We start from the raw sequence: 17,713 nt of genomic DNA, 5'->3' as shown, positions 1-17,713 counted from the left end.
CGCGGCGCGTTTTCCTAGAATTACCGCAAACTTGATGGAATTCGCTTCGCCTTTTCCAATCTCGAGGCAGACAAGAGTTTTAGCGAGGGAAAGAGGCATCGGAGATAAGACAGGCGAGAAGAAATAGCAGAGGTAGGAGGAGGAAAAAAAAGGACTGTAGTAATGGTGAGGGGGGCAGGAGAAGCGGAAAGAATGAGGGGGAGGAGAATTGTGGGAGGAGAGGTAGGGCGGCGATCGTGAGGTGAAGTTATAAGTCGACCCCCGTGGCCGAGGTCTTTCTGGAGAGGAAGGACCGCCGCTGCAAGGGAGGAAGAAACAATGGAATGGGAAATGGAAAGGGAAGACGGGTGAGAGAGGAAAAAAACCACGAATGACGGAGGGCATGCCAGGGGAGAAAGTGAAATGGCGCGAGGGAGTTAGGCGAGTGGAGTAACGAAAGAGGAAAGGTCCAGGATGAGATTAAAAGGCGTTTCTGGAATAAGAATTGGGAAAAGCAAGCGAGAGAGAAATGGAGTAAAATGGCCGGTGTGAGGACGTTAAGATATGAAACACTGAGGGCCGGCTTGAAAAAAGGATGAGAAAGGGCTTAAGTGTTTTATGGAGGAGGAAATCGTGGACGAAAAGAAGAAAGAAATGAGCGTCACAGCTGGAACAAGACAATGAAGGAAGCTGAGCGGCCGCTAATGAGGAGGTAAGATAATATTTCTCATATCACCCTGATTAAATTAGCCCAACTTTCAATATTAAATTCATTCCACCCAAATTGACATTATTGCAAAAGCAATAACAGCAGTATCTTGAGTTTTTTTCCTTCCTTCCTAAGAGTTTGCTGAAGTTTAATTCCAGACGTATTTTCGCAAGAATATTAATCACGCACAATATTCCTTTCTTATACCCCGTAAATATATTCATTTTTAAGCGTCTGCCCAAGTCCCCGCAAATACATTAAACAAACCAAACGTTGGTTTGAACAGTGAGGGGAGAGCTCACTTGGACAGAGTATCTGCGTGTCGATTGCACACATTCAAGGAAACAGAGGCTAGTCCATTTCCATGTACTGCATGCATTACTCAATATACTCAGATGGTCGGAAACTGACAGAGCATAGGTAGAACTGAGCCCGGTAGGCGTCACCTGGACTGAATCCTGGGGCCCTCAACCAGTAGGCACACCCCTCTAACCGCTAGGCTACCATCGCCACCCGTGGAAGTTCATGACTTCTTTAGCGCGAACATTTGCCATTGTTCAGGTCACGAAAAACTTCTATCCAGGATAAAATATCTTGCTACGCCTTATCTTGATCTGCCTGAACGATATACAACCTAAAAATGTCGGTAGAAAACGTGAAACGGACATCAAATACACAATAACCACTCTTCTCTAAAGTCGGTGAGAATATTGAATAGATTATTTTCATCCTTATGCACACGATGCAATGCATATAAAGGGAAGATAACTTGGTACAGGAACAAAAAGCAAAGAGATGAGAAAGAAACCTGTTTGACGAAGTACGATTTTTCTCGAAGTCGGTCTCACTGGAGTCTAGTTTTGACCCCTCACCGCAGTGAAGGCAACTCTTTAGTACTGAGCAAACAAATAAGGAACCGGACAAGCCATCTAACTTCAGCGAACTTCCAAGTTGCCGAGTCATCGTTTCTAACTCACCCGAGTCCTCGCTCGGATAATAAGCCACACGGATCGTAGCCTGAATCCTTTAAAAGCCCATAATAAATCAAAATTTTTATGGTTCGAGAAACTATTTGCGCCGGGTGAGATATGATTGAAGAAAAAGTAAATCTTTACAGTTTTAAAAAAATCTCAGACTATACATGAGAATGTAACATATAAAACACATGATACATACTTTTTCTAAAGAAGTTGGCGTACTTGCATTTCATTCCAGGGTTTCAAATCATTCAGATTCACATAGACTAAATTTTTAGCGTATAATGTTTAAATTATTTACGTAATCGGGACTCTGACCATTTATGCATCGTAAATTTATCGAGTATTATATTACACATCTCATTGCTCCTTAACTACATGTATATAAAATTAAAAGTTTCAATTTAAAAGCGCAGGCTTAAGGACATGTTCAATTCAATAATTTCGTCAGATTTAATGATGATTCTGGTGCCGGCAAAAAATTATATATTTTTCAATCACAAGGAAAATGCATTCTTGCAAAATTAATGGTTTCATTAAACTTGTAAGTCTTCTGGCTTTACAATTTCACCCTCAATATTTCATAACATACTGAGTTTACTTACACTGACGGTATTCAAAGTCCCTATTTTTTATCACTTCTGGGACCATAATAATTTATTGAATTACCTTAGTTTTATAGCATTTCGTACTTATTATAATGATTCCATACTTATGCCGGAGGTTATCTTGTAATATCATGAATATTAACCGATGAGAACACTTTTTCTCTCAGTAATTTGTTTTCTATTCATCGATAAATATTTTACAAGATGCAAATCTCATTAAAGAATTTAGGTACGTAAACATAAAAAGTGAAGGGTTCTTAAAACATTACCAAGTGGTCCTAAAATTTTGCAATATTGATGTGGGAAACTTTCTTCGTGAATCATTATCCCCGCCGCCATTGACGTAGTTTTAAAACTTCTTCTCCCCCGACTCCCTTTTTACTGCCTTTCATTAAACGATCCATAAAACTGTTAAACGCATTCGTTGGCGAGAGAGCGCGGGAATCGATTTTCCAACAACCCGAAACCCACAATGGACGGGGAACTAAGAGCGGGCGGGTGGGTGTGGGGGGAGATGGGAGTGATGGGGTTTTGGGGTGGGGGTGGGGGCGGCGGCGGGGAGGGGCAGGAGGAGTGATGCCTGAGCCACTCTAGGGACACCACCAAGACTTTTGTGATGGAAGGATAAGAAGCAGAGGTGTTGTCGGGGTTAAGAGAAAAGAGACGGATCTTGTGGGGCCGCCCGTGACGTAGGGCTGATGTCGAGGGAGAGGGGAGGGACGAGACTTATTAAAAGGGGGAGAGGAGAGGGAGGGAGGAGGAATGGGTAAAAAGAGTGAAAGAAAGTACGATTGTTCGGAAGAAGGACGAGAGTTAGGTGGGAAAGATATGGAAACTGGCCAAGAAGATGGGTGGAGGTGGAGAAGGAGAGGGAGATCCTTTCGGGGGCGGGGCGGGGGCAGGAAGAAGGACCCGGAGGTTAGAGGAGGCGGTGGGGGGGGGTGCGGAAGATTGAAAGAGCCGCCCGCCCACTCCCGGGCCAACCCCTGCACCCCCCGCACCACTTTCGCACCCTCTCCGCCCCTCAAAGACTCGCGCAGCCAGGGCCCTTAGTCGGACCCCCTAAACAGAAAGCCTCTTCACCACGCCCGATCCACCCATCTGCTCCGCCAACACGGCACGTTCTCCCGAGACAAAGACGTCGGCCCCCTCTGCCCCCCTTCTCGCTCCAAAAACCCACGCCGCCCACCAGCCACCCGCACCCCAAACCCCTTGACCCTTCGCCCGCCGCCGCCCCTTATCTGTTTGCCCTTGCCCAATAATGGGCCAGCCTTCAAAACGTTCTCTTCCAGTCCTTCCCCGCCTCCCTCTCCGGCCCCCTCCCAAACACCCCCACCTCTATTCCCGTGTCCCTCCCCTTCCCCACCGAACACCTCCCGCAAAACCACTCACTCATTCGCCCTCTTGCTTTCAAGACCGCCTCCCGCTCTCCCCTCACTCCCTCCCAAACCTTCCCCCTCCCTCCTGGCCACATCCACCGCCTCTCATCTCCATCATCATTATCATCATCACCGCCTCCTCAAAACGTCTCCATAGTTTGCGTCCCCTTCGCTCCTAATCTATTCCCCCTCCCTCCCCTTTGCACCCTCCTATTCCACCCCCCCCTCGAGCCCACTTCCGCCCCGTCCCTCGACCCCGGGCCTCAGGCCCAACTGCCCACACTCCCGCCTTTCCCTCATTCTGTTCCTTCTCCAAGCCCTCAAACAGTAAAAGGAGTCGGCAGATTGCGCTCTCCATCGCGTTGCTTCGAGCCACTCGCGACGATTCATTCATGCTCCCGTCTTTAGATTCCCAGGTACCTGATTAAGAGGCCTAGCCCGGAAGCAACGGCGACTTCGAATAATCGTGCCGGATATACTCACGATTTTGCATATGGAAGATCAAGTAGCTTATCATCTGGAAAAATAACGCCTAATTGGTCACTCATGTGCGATCTTCGCACTTAAGCAGGAAAAAGATTCTTATACAAACTCATCCACAATTAATTTTAAATATAACTTAAAATAGAGCATTTTAATCTTTATTAGGTCATAATTTTAGATGGCCTGAATTTTAGATGGATGTTGATTTATCTTCCGATCGAAAATTTTATTCAGGAGACGGAAAGGTAGGATAGTTAGCACGGAACAGATTACTCCGTTATTCTTAGCCAGCCGAATTTTTTTTGGATATCAATGTGATAATACATTCAATGTGAAAATACATTTTTTTGTAAATCAATGCTATTTTTTTTGTAAATCAAATAATTTTAATGGGTACTATACAGATGCTTTTTGAAATGATGGCGGCAAAACTGTACATTCCAATTCTTTCCATTCAATAGTTAAATGACGACCGCTAAATGTATCACGAAGACTGAAGTTGTAAAAAATATCAAGGAAAATGATAAATTTGGAGATTATCTTATTGAAATCCGATCTGACAATTTATTTTCGTCACACCGTCCTGTTAGAAAATAATTACAGCCCTCACTAATTACAAACCCTCTTCTGTAACTGTCATGACTATGAAATTTAATGCAGGGCATCTGAATATATGAAATGAGATTAATCTGGGATGAGAAGAAAGTGGAAGAATTCAGAAGCAACATTTATTCATCTCCAGTTCCACAAAAAAGACGCATATAAACGGATTGCAAATCAGAAATTTAGATGGAGGGAAGAGATTTAGGTGGCTCAACTGGTTGGAGCACACAAATGGAAATGAAAATTTCCTGGTATTATTCACGTTCAAGAATAATGGCGCTTCCTGTGCACATTCTTCTATTTTTTTCACTGAAATAATAGTGGCTTTGCAGTTTGTTTCCGGAGGGAGAAAAATTCTCCTACTAGAGGTGGGTTTCCCTTGAGAAAATCCTTCTCGTTGACGGTGCAACATGAAAAACTCGCAGTCCCCCTGCAGAATAAGAAACGTCTTTTTCAACGTTTTAGAGTTTTGACGTTAACGAAAGCAGTGAATCAATCAAGACTATAAATATCCGTTTCAATCATATCTGATATAATTTAAAGTAGATATCCATAAGTTCATTCCATTTCAAAACTACGGAAAACATCTTTTCAAGCGTTACCCTACTTTTTCCGGCATTATTTGGTGTCAAACTAAAAAACTCCAATTTCATCACAACCTCCAAATAAAATATCCTTTCTCTCTTTCCTTCACTATTTTTCCCCATTTCCCACTATTTTTCCCTCTCTGCCTCTCTCAAAGAAAATTAATAACGTTTCTCTCTTTTCCTCGGCCCATATTCTTCTCCCTTTCTCTTTCTCTTATTTTCTCCCACGATTCTACCCACCTCGTGAACCATTTCTTTTGCACCGCCTTCTCTTTCACTCCTCAAGATTTCCTTCTAAACTTCAACTCCATCACGATCTCCTCTCTTCAGCAACCTCCCTCTATATACCTCTTCCTATCTCTTCCTCCACCTCCTCTCTCGACCACTCTCTCCGCAGATCTTGGAACTGTGGCTATGCCATTTGCGTCCTCTTTGACCAGTTTGCAATCGGACGGTAGGTAAAAGAACGAAAGAAGGCAAGTAATGGAGGGTGAGAAAGAAGGACAAAATAGGGTGGAGAACAAAAACAAATTTCCCTTCTCCTTATTCCCTTTTTTCCCCCTTTACTTCATCCTTTTCCTTCCCTTTTTGTTTTCCCATCTCCCTTTTGTCTCTCGACGAAGGACCGTTTCTCTTTTACCATCCCCACCCCTCCCCTACGAACCCGACTTTTTAGCAAGTCTCCGGTTCAAAATCCCCCACCACGAAGCAGCATCGGATTTCGAGTTTCTTTCCTCCGCCCTCCTCCAATTTCATTCCTCCCCCCACCCACCCATCCCGCCCCCGTCTTCATCCGAAGGAGCCCACTCGAGAGAGAGAGAGAAAGAGCACTTTTCAGAGGCGGGTCACGCTCATAATTACTCGGCGCTTTGAATTTCCCTAACGATAATTAGCGGACAAATAAAGATCCTTAGTTCCCTACAAACCCTTCCCAACTCCACCGATAGAGCGAACTTTCCTCTGCCGAAACCTGTCTCCTCCTCCTCTCTTTGGATCACTTATCTTTCAACCCTCCTAAACCCTTCCCTTCACCACCCAACCACAATGCCTTCTTTCCCTTGCCACTCCCTCTATCTCCACTACCTGTTACCCTTCTCCCATCTCGCCCAACTTCCCATCGCCCCCTATTTCCTCTTAGAGAAAATCGCCGTTGATCTTTCTTGAATTTTAAAATGCTGTTCCATTGTATTAAATGACGCCAGAGCTGTGAGCCGATTTAAATTCTGTAGGTGCTCAACCTTCCCCACTCATTAGCATCAGCCCTTGTAAAGCAACTAGCCACGGCAAGCAAGCAATCGGTAGTTGATCTGTAACTTCAAAAAATGAGTGCATTCAAATGCAACCCGAAGTATCGTTATTCGGCCGTTTAATCCATTTCGTCCCCTCCGCGTTAACCTAGATCTACTGCTTAAGGCTTCACTGCCAGAAAATATTTATTATCCATAATAAAAATATTTTTTACTTTTGCACAGACTTTTATTATAAGCCAAAACGCGTTTTACCGACTTGCGGCATCATCAGGTACATTCCTGGCGGCATCATTGGGTATGTGTACCTGATGATGCCGCAAGTCGATGAAATGCGTTTTACCTTATAATACAGGGTCGCACCCAAAAGTGGTAGGACTGATTTTCTCTGGCGCAAACGGAGTGGTGGAGGGGGGTCTGCCTGGCAGGGTAAGGTGGAGGGGGCTGTTAGCAACAGACCGACACCAACCTCAGTCACCTGCGGGCTGTCGTTGAGTGAGGACACCGTTTTTAGTGAAGCAAGTTTTTTGTCCACGTCGAAAAACAAAATGAATCTGAATTTAGAGCAACGTTATTCCGTGACGTTTTGGGCGAAACTCAGGAAGACGCCAGCTGAGACCCTCGATATGATCAAGCAGGTTTATGGGGGCACTGCCTTAAGCCGTTCCACAGTATTTGAGTGGCAAAAGTTGTTTAAAGAGGGTAGGGAGCTCGTTGAAGACGACCATCGCTCCGGACGGTCGTCGACGGTAAGAACCGACACGAATGTGGACAGAGTGAGGACATTGCTGAACACAGACCGACGCTTAACCAGTGAAGAAATTGCAGACTAGTTGGGTCTGTCTGCATCCAACGTCCAACGCATTATTTCACAGGATTTGGCCATGCGCAAGGTGTGCGCCAAGATGGTGCCGAAAATTCTGGCACCATCTTTGGCAATTCTGGCGAATTGGCCAAATACGGCGTTGCCACGTTGCCGCAGCCGCCCTATTCTCCCAATCTGGCACCACCGGACTTCTTCTTCTTCCCCCTGATGAAAAGACAGCTCAAGGGACGACGTTTTGACTCGATAAAGGCCGTTCAAGGCTTCGACGAGAGTCATCAACGGCATCCCCAAAGAAAATTTCCAGCGGGCGTACGGGGAATGGGAGTAACGTTATACTAAGTGTGTAGCAGCTCAAGGAACATTATTTGAAGATTATTAAGTCGATGTAAGTATATCGTCAATAAAATTATTATAAAAAAATCAGTCCTACCACTTTTGGGTGCGACCCTGTAAAATCCTGTGGAAAAGCCCAGAGATTTTTTAGTATGGTTCACCTTGATCGATTTTTATTACATCCATTCCATCTTTTTCTTCGTTACCAATTTCATATTATAAATTTTTAAAGCATTTAAAGTGTAATTTGAGAACCATCTGCAACTCCCTTTCATTGTTCTCTTCTCCGCGTGTTGTATCATCTCTTTTCTATCGTTAAAAAATATTACAGTTCCATGAAATAAAAGCATGAGAATAATTATAATGAATTCAAATAATGTGTTAAAGATAACGGTAATTTATGATTACGCATCCAAAAATCGCAAAATATGTTGCCGTATAATTAGGAAGACATCAACCAGTAAAATACGGTTGGCAGAAATAGATAATCACATATCCCCATCTCGTATACTTGAAATATCGCTATCAATTAATGGCACTAAACTTTTGAACTCAATAGTATTTGTATTATGATTCTTGCCAACTATTACAGTTCACGCTTCGTTTTCCTTTATTTCTCAAAATTCGAAATAGAAATGACTTGCCGACGAAATCGCATCCTTTATACCTTATTCAATTCAAAATACTGGTGAAAGTTAAAGTGTCTCCATATTGAGCAAGGAGTCGAAATGCCTTTTTGAGGCTCTGAATGCTTTAAAAAAGTTTAATAACGCATAAAGTAGAGAGATACGTGGTTTTTGTAACAATCTGTAAGCACTTGACCCCTTTAATGAAAGAATTTACGGTGATGGTTGCTTGTATCGATTCAAAGTGTCGTTTTTCCCAATTGACTGAAATATTATTATATAGTTCTATATTTAAAACAGGAGACGAAGGTGATCGGGGCTTCAATCGGCTAAATTTAATTATTCCATTAAAATTTGGGGTGTTTGAAGGTCTTATTAAAGAAGAATCAAAGTGCAAATCAGTAATCTCATCACTCCTCCTCAGTAAGAGTACCTGAGATTTGAACAACTAAACTCATAGCTGCAGCTGTGGAGAAAACCACTGATGAATTTTAGGGAATTGCTGTTCTTTTAATACTCGCTACAATTTCACAAAATATTTTATTGTGTATATCATTCAATTCCATCAACGAATCTCAGCCATTATGGCATTAATGGGCCCTAACTGACGCATTCGGAATACATTGGCCGGTGGTGACCAGAGACGATTCTTGTAAGTTACATTTTGTATTCCAGAGTGCTCTCAAACTAAGCCATCAGGATTAGTTTGGACTACAATAAATTCTAATTTAAAAAGAAAAGCTTTTCTTTGTTCCTAGTAAAAAAGTAAAAAATTAAATTTCGATCGAGTCTATGAGGGATGTGCACTCTTCTCTCAGCAATCAAACATATGTTCATAGCTAGTGAAGATATGTAAATGATGTCAAAAAACTCATGAAAATATCAGAAAAAAGAAATGCAAATGATAGAATTCTTTTCGCATTGAGTACTTTAAAACTATACTTTAATTAATTTATAATCCTTATTGTAACTCTAGATAAAATTAAATTTTAGAGAAGTTGATGAGAAGCACAATGATGCTGCCAATGAACCAATCACGTTCAAAGAGAATTGTCAGAAAGGCAGAAAAATTTTCAAAACATTCTCCCTCCCCCATTTATGTGGAGATTGGAAAAATTTTCCATAATAGTATTTATCTCCACCTCAATGAATTCTGGATATAATTTTAAAATGCAGGCCTACCAAGATATTCATATGATCCCAAAGAGACTCTGAATCGAAAGGGGTGACACGATATCAGTCGCGATTTTAACTCCATTGATTTTTTTTAAATATATTTTTCTATCACTCTTATTAAACGAAAGGCTAACACAATGACAGTAAATGAACGGCTTAGGGAGAACAGGACTTACCGTATTTACATCATAAATGCACAAGTCAAGACCACTAAATGTTAGAGAAAAACTACCTAGTTTTACTTCCTTCAAAACATTTGACGGCCCAATTTTGGAACAAGACCCATAGGTTAAGAAACCGGGATCTAAACACTACTTATGTGAGGAGAAACCACTACCCTTAAAGCGCGATTCTTAGCGACCGAATTCCCTCCCAACGCCCCCCCCCCATTCATCTCTCCTCCGTGGACCATTTCCCCGGTGATTCGCTTCCGAAAAATGCTTCACGTGCCCTTACGCCCCCGTTACGCCATCCCCACCTGCTGGAAGAATGAACCCATTTCAGCCCTTCCCCCAGCTCCCTCCTCCTTCGACCCTACCCCCTTCTTCAACCCGCCCCCGAGGAAGAATAAATCCCTTCCAATTTTATTCCCTTATATCCGGAGGTGACTGGATGCCGTCTCTCCGCTTTCCTCCCACACTACCTCACACTCCCCCTCTCCTTTCCCCTCTTTACTCGCACTCCCTTTCTCTCTCTCACACACTCTCCCTCTTTCACCTCCCCTACCCCAACTCTTACCATCACCCTCTCCAACGCCAGGGAAAAAGGGCAGAAAACCTCCTTTTTTGTGAGAATAACAACAACTGACGGAGTCAAAAAACTCAACTCATCAAGACGGTGACACGACTGTAAAAGCATCACTCATCTCCCGCCCGTTCCCTCCCTCCATTCCACTCCCCACCCTATACCTCACCACCCCCCCTCGGAACGCCCTCCCTCTCCACAACCCCATCCTCGAATCGCGCACGAGATCCTGCCCCCCCTCCCCCCCTACTACAACTACTAAGGCTCCAAGATGACGACTCGAGACATCTTTTCGCGTTGGGAGCGGTGAACGGCGTCTCGTGATCTCCCATAACCCTCCCTCACCCCTTCCCCTTCCCGGCAGAACATCCCCTTACGCCGCCTCGTCCCCCATTCTCCCCGCAAGCGTGTCAAACTCCTCCCTCCCACTCCTACCTTCCCTTTTCCCTCCTTTCTTTATGTCTCTCCCTGTCTTTCCTATCTCTCTTTCTCTCTCTCTATTCTCTTCTCACACCATTTCCACACGTATCCCTTTTCCCTCACCGTTTGGGCGATTTCCTACGAATTTTCCACGGGAATGGACAATCTGCTCTCTCTTTATTTATCCCCTCTTCTCTTAAGTCTTTCACTAAATCGCCACGCCTCTTTGCATCTCCTCTAGGAGTGTTTAAGCTAACTCTTTGCGAGCTAAGCCATCGTAAAGCTTAAGTTTTTTTAAGCTTAGTTCTTACGACTGAGGTCTATCTGAGGCAGACGTAATTCGAGGCCTTCTTTATCTACGGTGAATAAAATAATCCATCCATTACGTTTATTAGGTCAGTCATGGCATTATATATATTCCAAATAAGGCATTCATCTCACTAACATTTCAAATGAACGACGTAAAAAGATATTTAATAGCCTCTAGAAATCATATTTTAATTGCTTGCTTACATTTTTTAGTAACATTTTACATTTTCCTTTACAAATAATTTAATTTAGTTGCCAAGAACACACGATTGAACAGCCAAAGCAAATTTACAATCATCTTTTTCTAATAAATTGGGTAAAGAGAACCCGATCGCGTTATTCACGCCTAAAGAACAACATTCAAAGTTAGCAAAAGGCTCATAATTCATGCGCGGTATTTAGGCAGAAACAATTACATGTCAATGGTTGTTGAAGTTTAGATTTTCCATAGGTGCCGATGACCTTCGAATTGTAATAAAAATTAAAATTGCACACTAATGTAAACTACTGAATATTTGCAAGACTTAGAAATTTCCTGACAGAATCTATCACCTCACTGGCCAATCCATTGGATTTATTTATTATTAGTGAATGTTTTCTCTTCTTCCGTAATGGAATCAGTTTCCAAGAGATTTCATATAACGCCAATCATTTCCCTTTTTCTATTCCATTGCATTTCTTTCTCTCCTTTCCCCTCCTCCGCCCATTCCATCTCCTCTCGCCATTCGAGTCCCAATTTACTTTCTTCTTCCACACCACCCTCTTCCTCTCCAACCCAATACTCTCCAGATCTCTCCCCAATCTCCTCGTTTTTTACACTCCCATAAGCGCCTCCCTTTCCTCTCATTTCGGTTGGCAATTTCAAGAGGACTTACCCGACACTTACGTCATTATTTCCCGACGTCCATCCTTCTCCGTCTCCCATATCCTCAGCCCTCCGACCCTTCCCTCCGCCGGACCCCCCTTCCACGCTCCCCGCCGTCCCGTCTCTCCCTCGAAAGACAAGACGCCGAGCATCGTCTCGAGCGGACTCGCTCATTGCCGTCGCGGCGCCTCCAGCCAAGGACTGAAAGAGTAATGGACGGAAAACGTCGACGACCTCCGTGAAATTCCCTCCTTCCAATCCCCACCCCATTCCACAAGCAAGGCGAAATGAAAGATCCCGGACATTATTTAACAATCTGAAAACGACGCGTGGAAAAGCTACCGTCCAGACAACGGTCGAGGGTTCGATTCCCAAAGGGTCGAAAATCCGTTCCGTTTCCCATTCTTGTGTGCCAAACGTAAGGAAACACGAGTCACTGCAAAGAAATGCCGTTCTCCCCAGGACTTAAGGGATGTTTGATCGCGTGGTGTGCAATATAAACCGCAGGCCTGGGCGGACACCTGGTTACACCCGTTCCGTTATCCCAGTCTCACCCCCGCCCGCCCCTTCCATCCCCTCACAACTCCTCCCACCTCTCATCCTCTCACTTCGCTCTAATCTCCACGGATGCCCTGACGAATTAAGTCTTTTTGCCTCGCCTGCAAAATGGCGAAACGCAATGCATAATTTAAACGAGGTCTAGCCGTGCTTTTCTTTCCTCTTCTTCGCAAAAAATAACCCCATATCACGAGAGCAAATTTTTCCCACCCTGCACCTCTCTCTGTCTCCTTCACTCAAGAACCCACTCCAGTTTTCCTATTCATTTATTCCATCACCACATAATATAAAACTTTTAATCTCTTTGCACATTCGCATTCTACTCCGGGAAGCTTGAACGTTTAAATTAAAAGTGCGACCGCAGGATGGTCGTCTTTGCTCACGTGGGCCACCCCGTACGTCTGGCTTTCTCCGCTCTTCGGGCTCTCCCCTCCGATCCTCCATCTCCTCTTCAACCGCACGCTTTTCTCCTTCGTCCTCACCTCCATCTTCTCCCCCTTTTAATTCCTTTTACTTTCCACTTGCCCTTCCTCACGCTCCCTCCTCTCTTTCCCGCTTCCTGCGGCGGGGAGATTACTCGACCCCAATGAACTCAAAATTTTTACCTCCATTTCCCCATAATTTCTCCTCTCCGTCTTTGCTTAACTCCATAGTTGAAACTTTCATCCCAAATTCTGTCATTATAAACCTCGTCCTTCTACTGTGCTTACACAGGGCTCGTCTTCTCACCACTTGCTGGAAGTTTGAATCTTCACCTCAAACTTGGTAATGAAAGGTATCTCTCAGCTTAACTCAGCGCTATTGTTATACATTAAATCTCTAATTAAACCCTTTGTTTTACCATCTGAGAGTGAATCATCTAATCACCGAATTATCATTTCTACTGCGTTTTTACGAATACATGTACTGATTAATGCTCACCCTTAGGAATTCAAACCAACGCTCATATTTAACATCCAAAACAAAGGTATTCCTCGTGCAAAACCATCAACTAAGATCGCCTTCATATTGCAAATATATATGAAGCAGTCACAGAGCTAAATTATTTTTCAGTTACTATGCCTCTATCAGCTAATGTAACAGAAAAATGTCACATAGATATTCAGTATCAAAAATAATTTCATACCAGCACTACAAAGTGAATGAAGAGAATCGGTCATTGCACACGAATAGTAGATTTTATTCAATATTTCTACTAAAAACCAACAGAGCTATAATATTATTTTTTCAATAAGTTTTCCGTATAAATAAGAAGAAAAGTTCACCGCGAAATCACGCCATTATCTTTCGTTCTCCTGTCCTATACAACATATGACAGCCCCGTAACCAAATCCTTCGCTTTTCATAAGTACTTAAGTCTTCCTTATCGTAAAGCCATGTGAAACAGAGGAAAATTTGACTTGATGGTGGTCAATGTATTTGGTGCGTTTTTAAATCCTCCAAATAAATTTAATTCCTGTCTTCTTTTTTTTATTTTCTCTCCCAATTAAAAACACACACATGCTTATTAATATCCTTAAAAATTCTCAGTTAATGAAATCAAGCCAAGGGTGTATTTAATGATTTGATTACTGCTCTTGTTTTGCGTATTTCTCCAACTCTGAAAGACCTTAAATAATTCCCCGTGTCGTTATATCTAATATGAATGATCGTTAATGCAATTACATAAATAAAAACCCATTGTGAAGAGTCTTATAGTTCCATTAATCGCTAGATTTCATATAATTACGTACGTATTTGAATTTTTCGTAAATGACATGAGTTCACCAATTCAACTTTCTTATTACAGAAGGCCATGTTTTATGAAAATGACCAAGTCTTTCAAGCTTGCCGATTTCTAAAAGGATTGACGTTTTCTAGTATACCTATTGAAATCGAGCGTTCATATTAATAGTTTTCAAGTCACGTAGGGTATTACAGACTTCATCGAAAAAAGGAGACCTCCGCCTTCACGAAGGGCTCGATGCACCAATGACCCCTCCCCACGGGGAGAAATAAGGAGAGCGGTGAAAAAAAGAGGCATGCGTTATTCTTTCGTGCTCCTATTGAGGATTTTCACGTCTTCCTTAGAAATGAAGAGAAATCCTTTGTATGAATGTGTCCCTGAACTTTGACGGCCAGTAAAATATCCTGGAAGTGAAAGATGATGGTTTCACCAGCTCACAAAAAGAAAACTCTTGCGACATCGCATTTTGAGGATTACGGCTGAATTTTCAACTTTGAATCTTTCTTGTTAATGTAAATTATTTTGCATTTTAATGCATTAGCCCAAGCAATAAACAAGCGAATAATCTGTTCCTTTTTTCGTCTTGCAGACAAAATTAATTTGATGAGCAACATGGGAATAACAATGGTCCGAGCTCCACTTTGGATGTGTATGCCATGCTAACTCTTGTGTTTCGGAATTGAAAACTTTCATACAGGCGAAGTTTAATTCCAGTGAGCAATAGAACCACTGATAAATAGTATACCTAATAGTATTAAGGTAGAACTAGGGAAGGTAAGTTACTATTTTTCCAAGGGCAAACCTAGGGCACGGATGTTGTGTTGTATGATTACGATTTTCTTGTAAAAAATCTCCCCGTATAAATTTTATCAGTTACTGAACACATAAAAAACACATTACTGAGAACGTAAAAACCAATGCCACTATTTAGCAAAGAGTAATGAATTAACTTGTAAAAATATAACCTTTCCACTAAACTTTCCACTTAAGTCAAGATTTTTTACCTTATAAATGAAGACTTATTATATAAAAAGTAAACAAAATAAATCAGAATATGTTTCCTAAATCTAGACCACTGAAAATGCAACCAAACCTATGCCGAATTTTGCGACCTTTGATGGATAATTTCCATCAAAAAGATAATAATATATGCAAAAATCATCAACCCGTGAAAATTAAGCCTACCCGTGCATATCTTTCATTGGCATGCTTTTAAATGATGCTGCGATAAAATAATTTTTTTCTGAGTGATTAATTTTAAATTGAGGGACTAAGTTTCCTCATATAATATTTGAATTATTCTTTTGGTCTGATGAAACATTATCACTAGCGAGAGAAACATTGAAGAATGAAATAAGGAGAGATGTCCCAGCTCGGAAAAATAAGAAATATAAAATATTAAAACTTAAAAAACTATGGAGTTTCAATAATTTCCTTTTTCTTGATTTATCATTACAATTATTGTAGCCCACATTACCCTCATTATAATACCTAACCACGATAAATATAGAGATAAAAATCACGAGGCAAGCAGGAAAACTCGAGGCCACATGGAAACGTAACGGCATTATCCACGCTCAATGGAGGAAATGGACTGCTGTCATTTGGAGCAGTGAACTCGAAACCGAGTATTGGGAAGAGAAAGTCGTTAACGTCACCCCGTGGAGAAAATAATCGCCTGCGCAGGGCCACAAAATAAGCTACCTTGTCACAACATTCAGCGACTTTCATTTACCAAAAAAGACATTATTTATCGTTTTACCAGAAAAGGTGCCAATAAACCTTCAGGACGTCATTTATCGTATTGCAAGGAGGTGCTAATAAAACTTCAAGGAAAAGTCATTTTTAAGATTGATGGACCGTAAATATTTTAGTGAGTATGATATATTAAGGATCCATTACTATTGGGAGACACACAACCAAAACATTTCATGCGAAAGAATACAATATAGCGTGAGCATTTTACGGCTCTGCTATAACATTTCGTAAAAACGCCAGCCTTTTGCGGAACATTACAACTTTTTTTGGAATCATAACAAACTTAATCTATACATTTTGATCATTATAGATAGTGTCATCGGTCATGTTAGCATCAAGAAAGGTAATACTTAGTTCTCAACACAGATTAAACATACTCAAACGGGTTTCTCGTTGTGCAAAAATATGAAAATGTACACACTTAAGCTTTGGTCACCTCTGACGTTCAAACTTTAGGAATGAATTCAGAATAATTGGAGTATATTCTATAATAATGAACCGAAGGGTATCCTTGAACTTTGCCACTAAAATCAATTTTCCAAAAATGACACGGCATAGGACACCATCACCTAAATATTAATGAGAATTTGCCACAGTGAATCAAGAATTTTCGGATAAAATTTCTGTTTCAGTTAAGTATTTTGCCTGAAATACTCGTAAATCCTTTTGAATTGCTTCGATTTATATTTAATCAGAGGGATTACACATCATATCATTTCTAAGTTAACTATGATATTTTGGAGAAAACAAAAACCAGCGTTGCTCAAGTGCTGTTGGAGAAAAGGAAGAGAGGATAGTTTACGACTTAGATAGTGGAGCCTAAGATTAAATTAGGAAGGAAATTCAATCCCTCGTCCTAGAAAATAAGGGACAACATATAAATTCCGGCCATAGGGCGCCTGGCGAATGGCTAGCCAAAGGGGACGTGCCGTACCCTGCCCTCCCATAAAAAAAGACTGACCTTTCTCCTGCCGCAGCAGAGCATGGCTGCTGCTGCCGCGGTGTCCGGAGTAGTCCCACTGGGTCTCGTGCTGCCGAGGCCCCTGGCGCGGCGTGGGACGCCTCCTCCGAGCTTGGCGCCCGGCGGGAGGCAGCGGCGGGGGAGGGCGCGGAGGCGGAGGAGGAGGCGCCGGAGGAGGCGTCGGAGGCGTCGGAGGCGGCGGTGGCGGCGGTGGGCGGGATCGAGGGGGGGAGGCTGCGGCCGCGGGGGGGCGGGGTGCATGGGGGCGCGGCGGCGCTCCCTCCTTCCTCCGACGACGCCTCCTCGGCGGACGCCGGGGACGTCACCGCCGCCGCCGCCGCTACCTCCGCCTCTACAGCTGCTCTGGACGCTCTACCGAGGAAGGCCTCGACCGTCATGCCCTGCGGACGAGAGAGGTGGAGGGCGGGCGTGAGGACCCCGTGCCGAAAGAGAGCCTGCTCGCACAGGCGTGCTTCTCCTCTTCTCATTCATTCACATTCATACTGCATCCGGTCGATCATCCATGTTTACCACCAGGTGATTAGCAAATGGTCGATGAAAATACTTTGTGAATTATAAGTACTGAGCAGACGCTAACAACAGCATCAATGACGATCCAAAGAAACTGTGACTACTCTTTCAATTTTCTCCGTCGTGGCAGAGTCAACAAAACAAAGTTAAGCAATGCATCTTCAAGCCCACGTTCTCGAGCACCAACATTCATATTCCCATTCAGTCACATCAAAACCATAAAACAACCAAAGAAAATCCTGCAAGCGGGCGGGTGCTTTACCCACCGTTCTTAATTGGCCATTTATTAAAGTTTTGATGAAAAGAGA

This window comes from Hetaerina americana, unplaced genomic scaffold (genome assembly GCF_022747635.1).
Source record: "Hetaerina americana unplaced genomic scaffold, ioHetAmer1.1.p SCAF_3, whole genome shotgun sequence".
In the NCBI taxonomy this organism is placed as follows: Eukaryota; Metazoa; Arthropoda; class Insecta; order Odonata; family Calopterygidae; genus Hetaerina; species Hetaerina americana.
Note: the sequence above shows the minus strand (reverse complement) of the source record.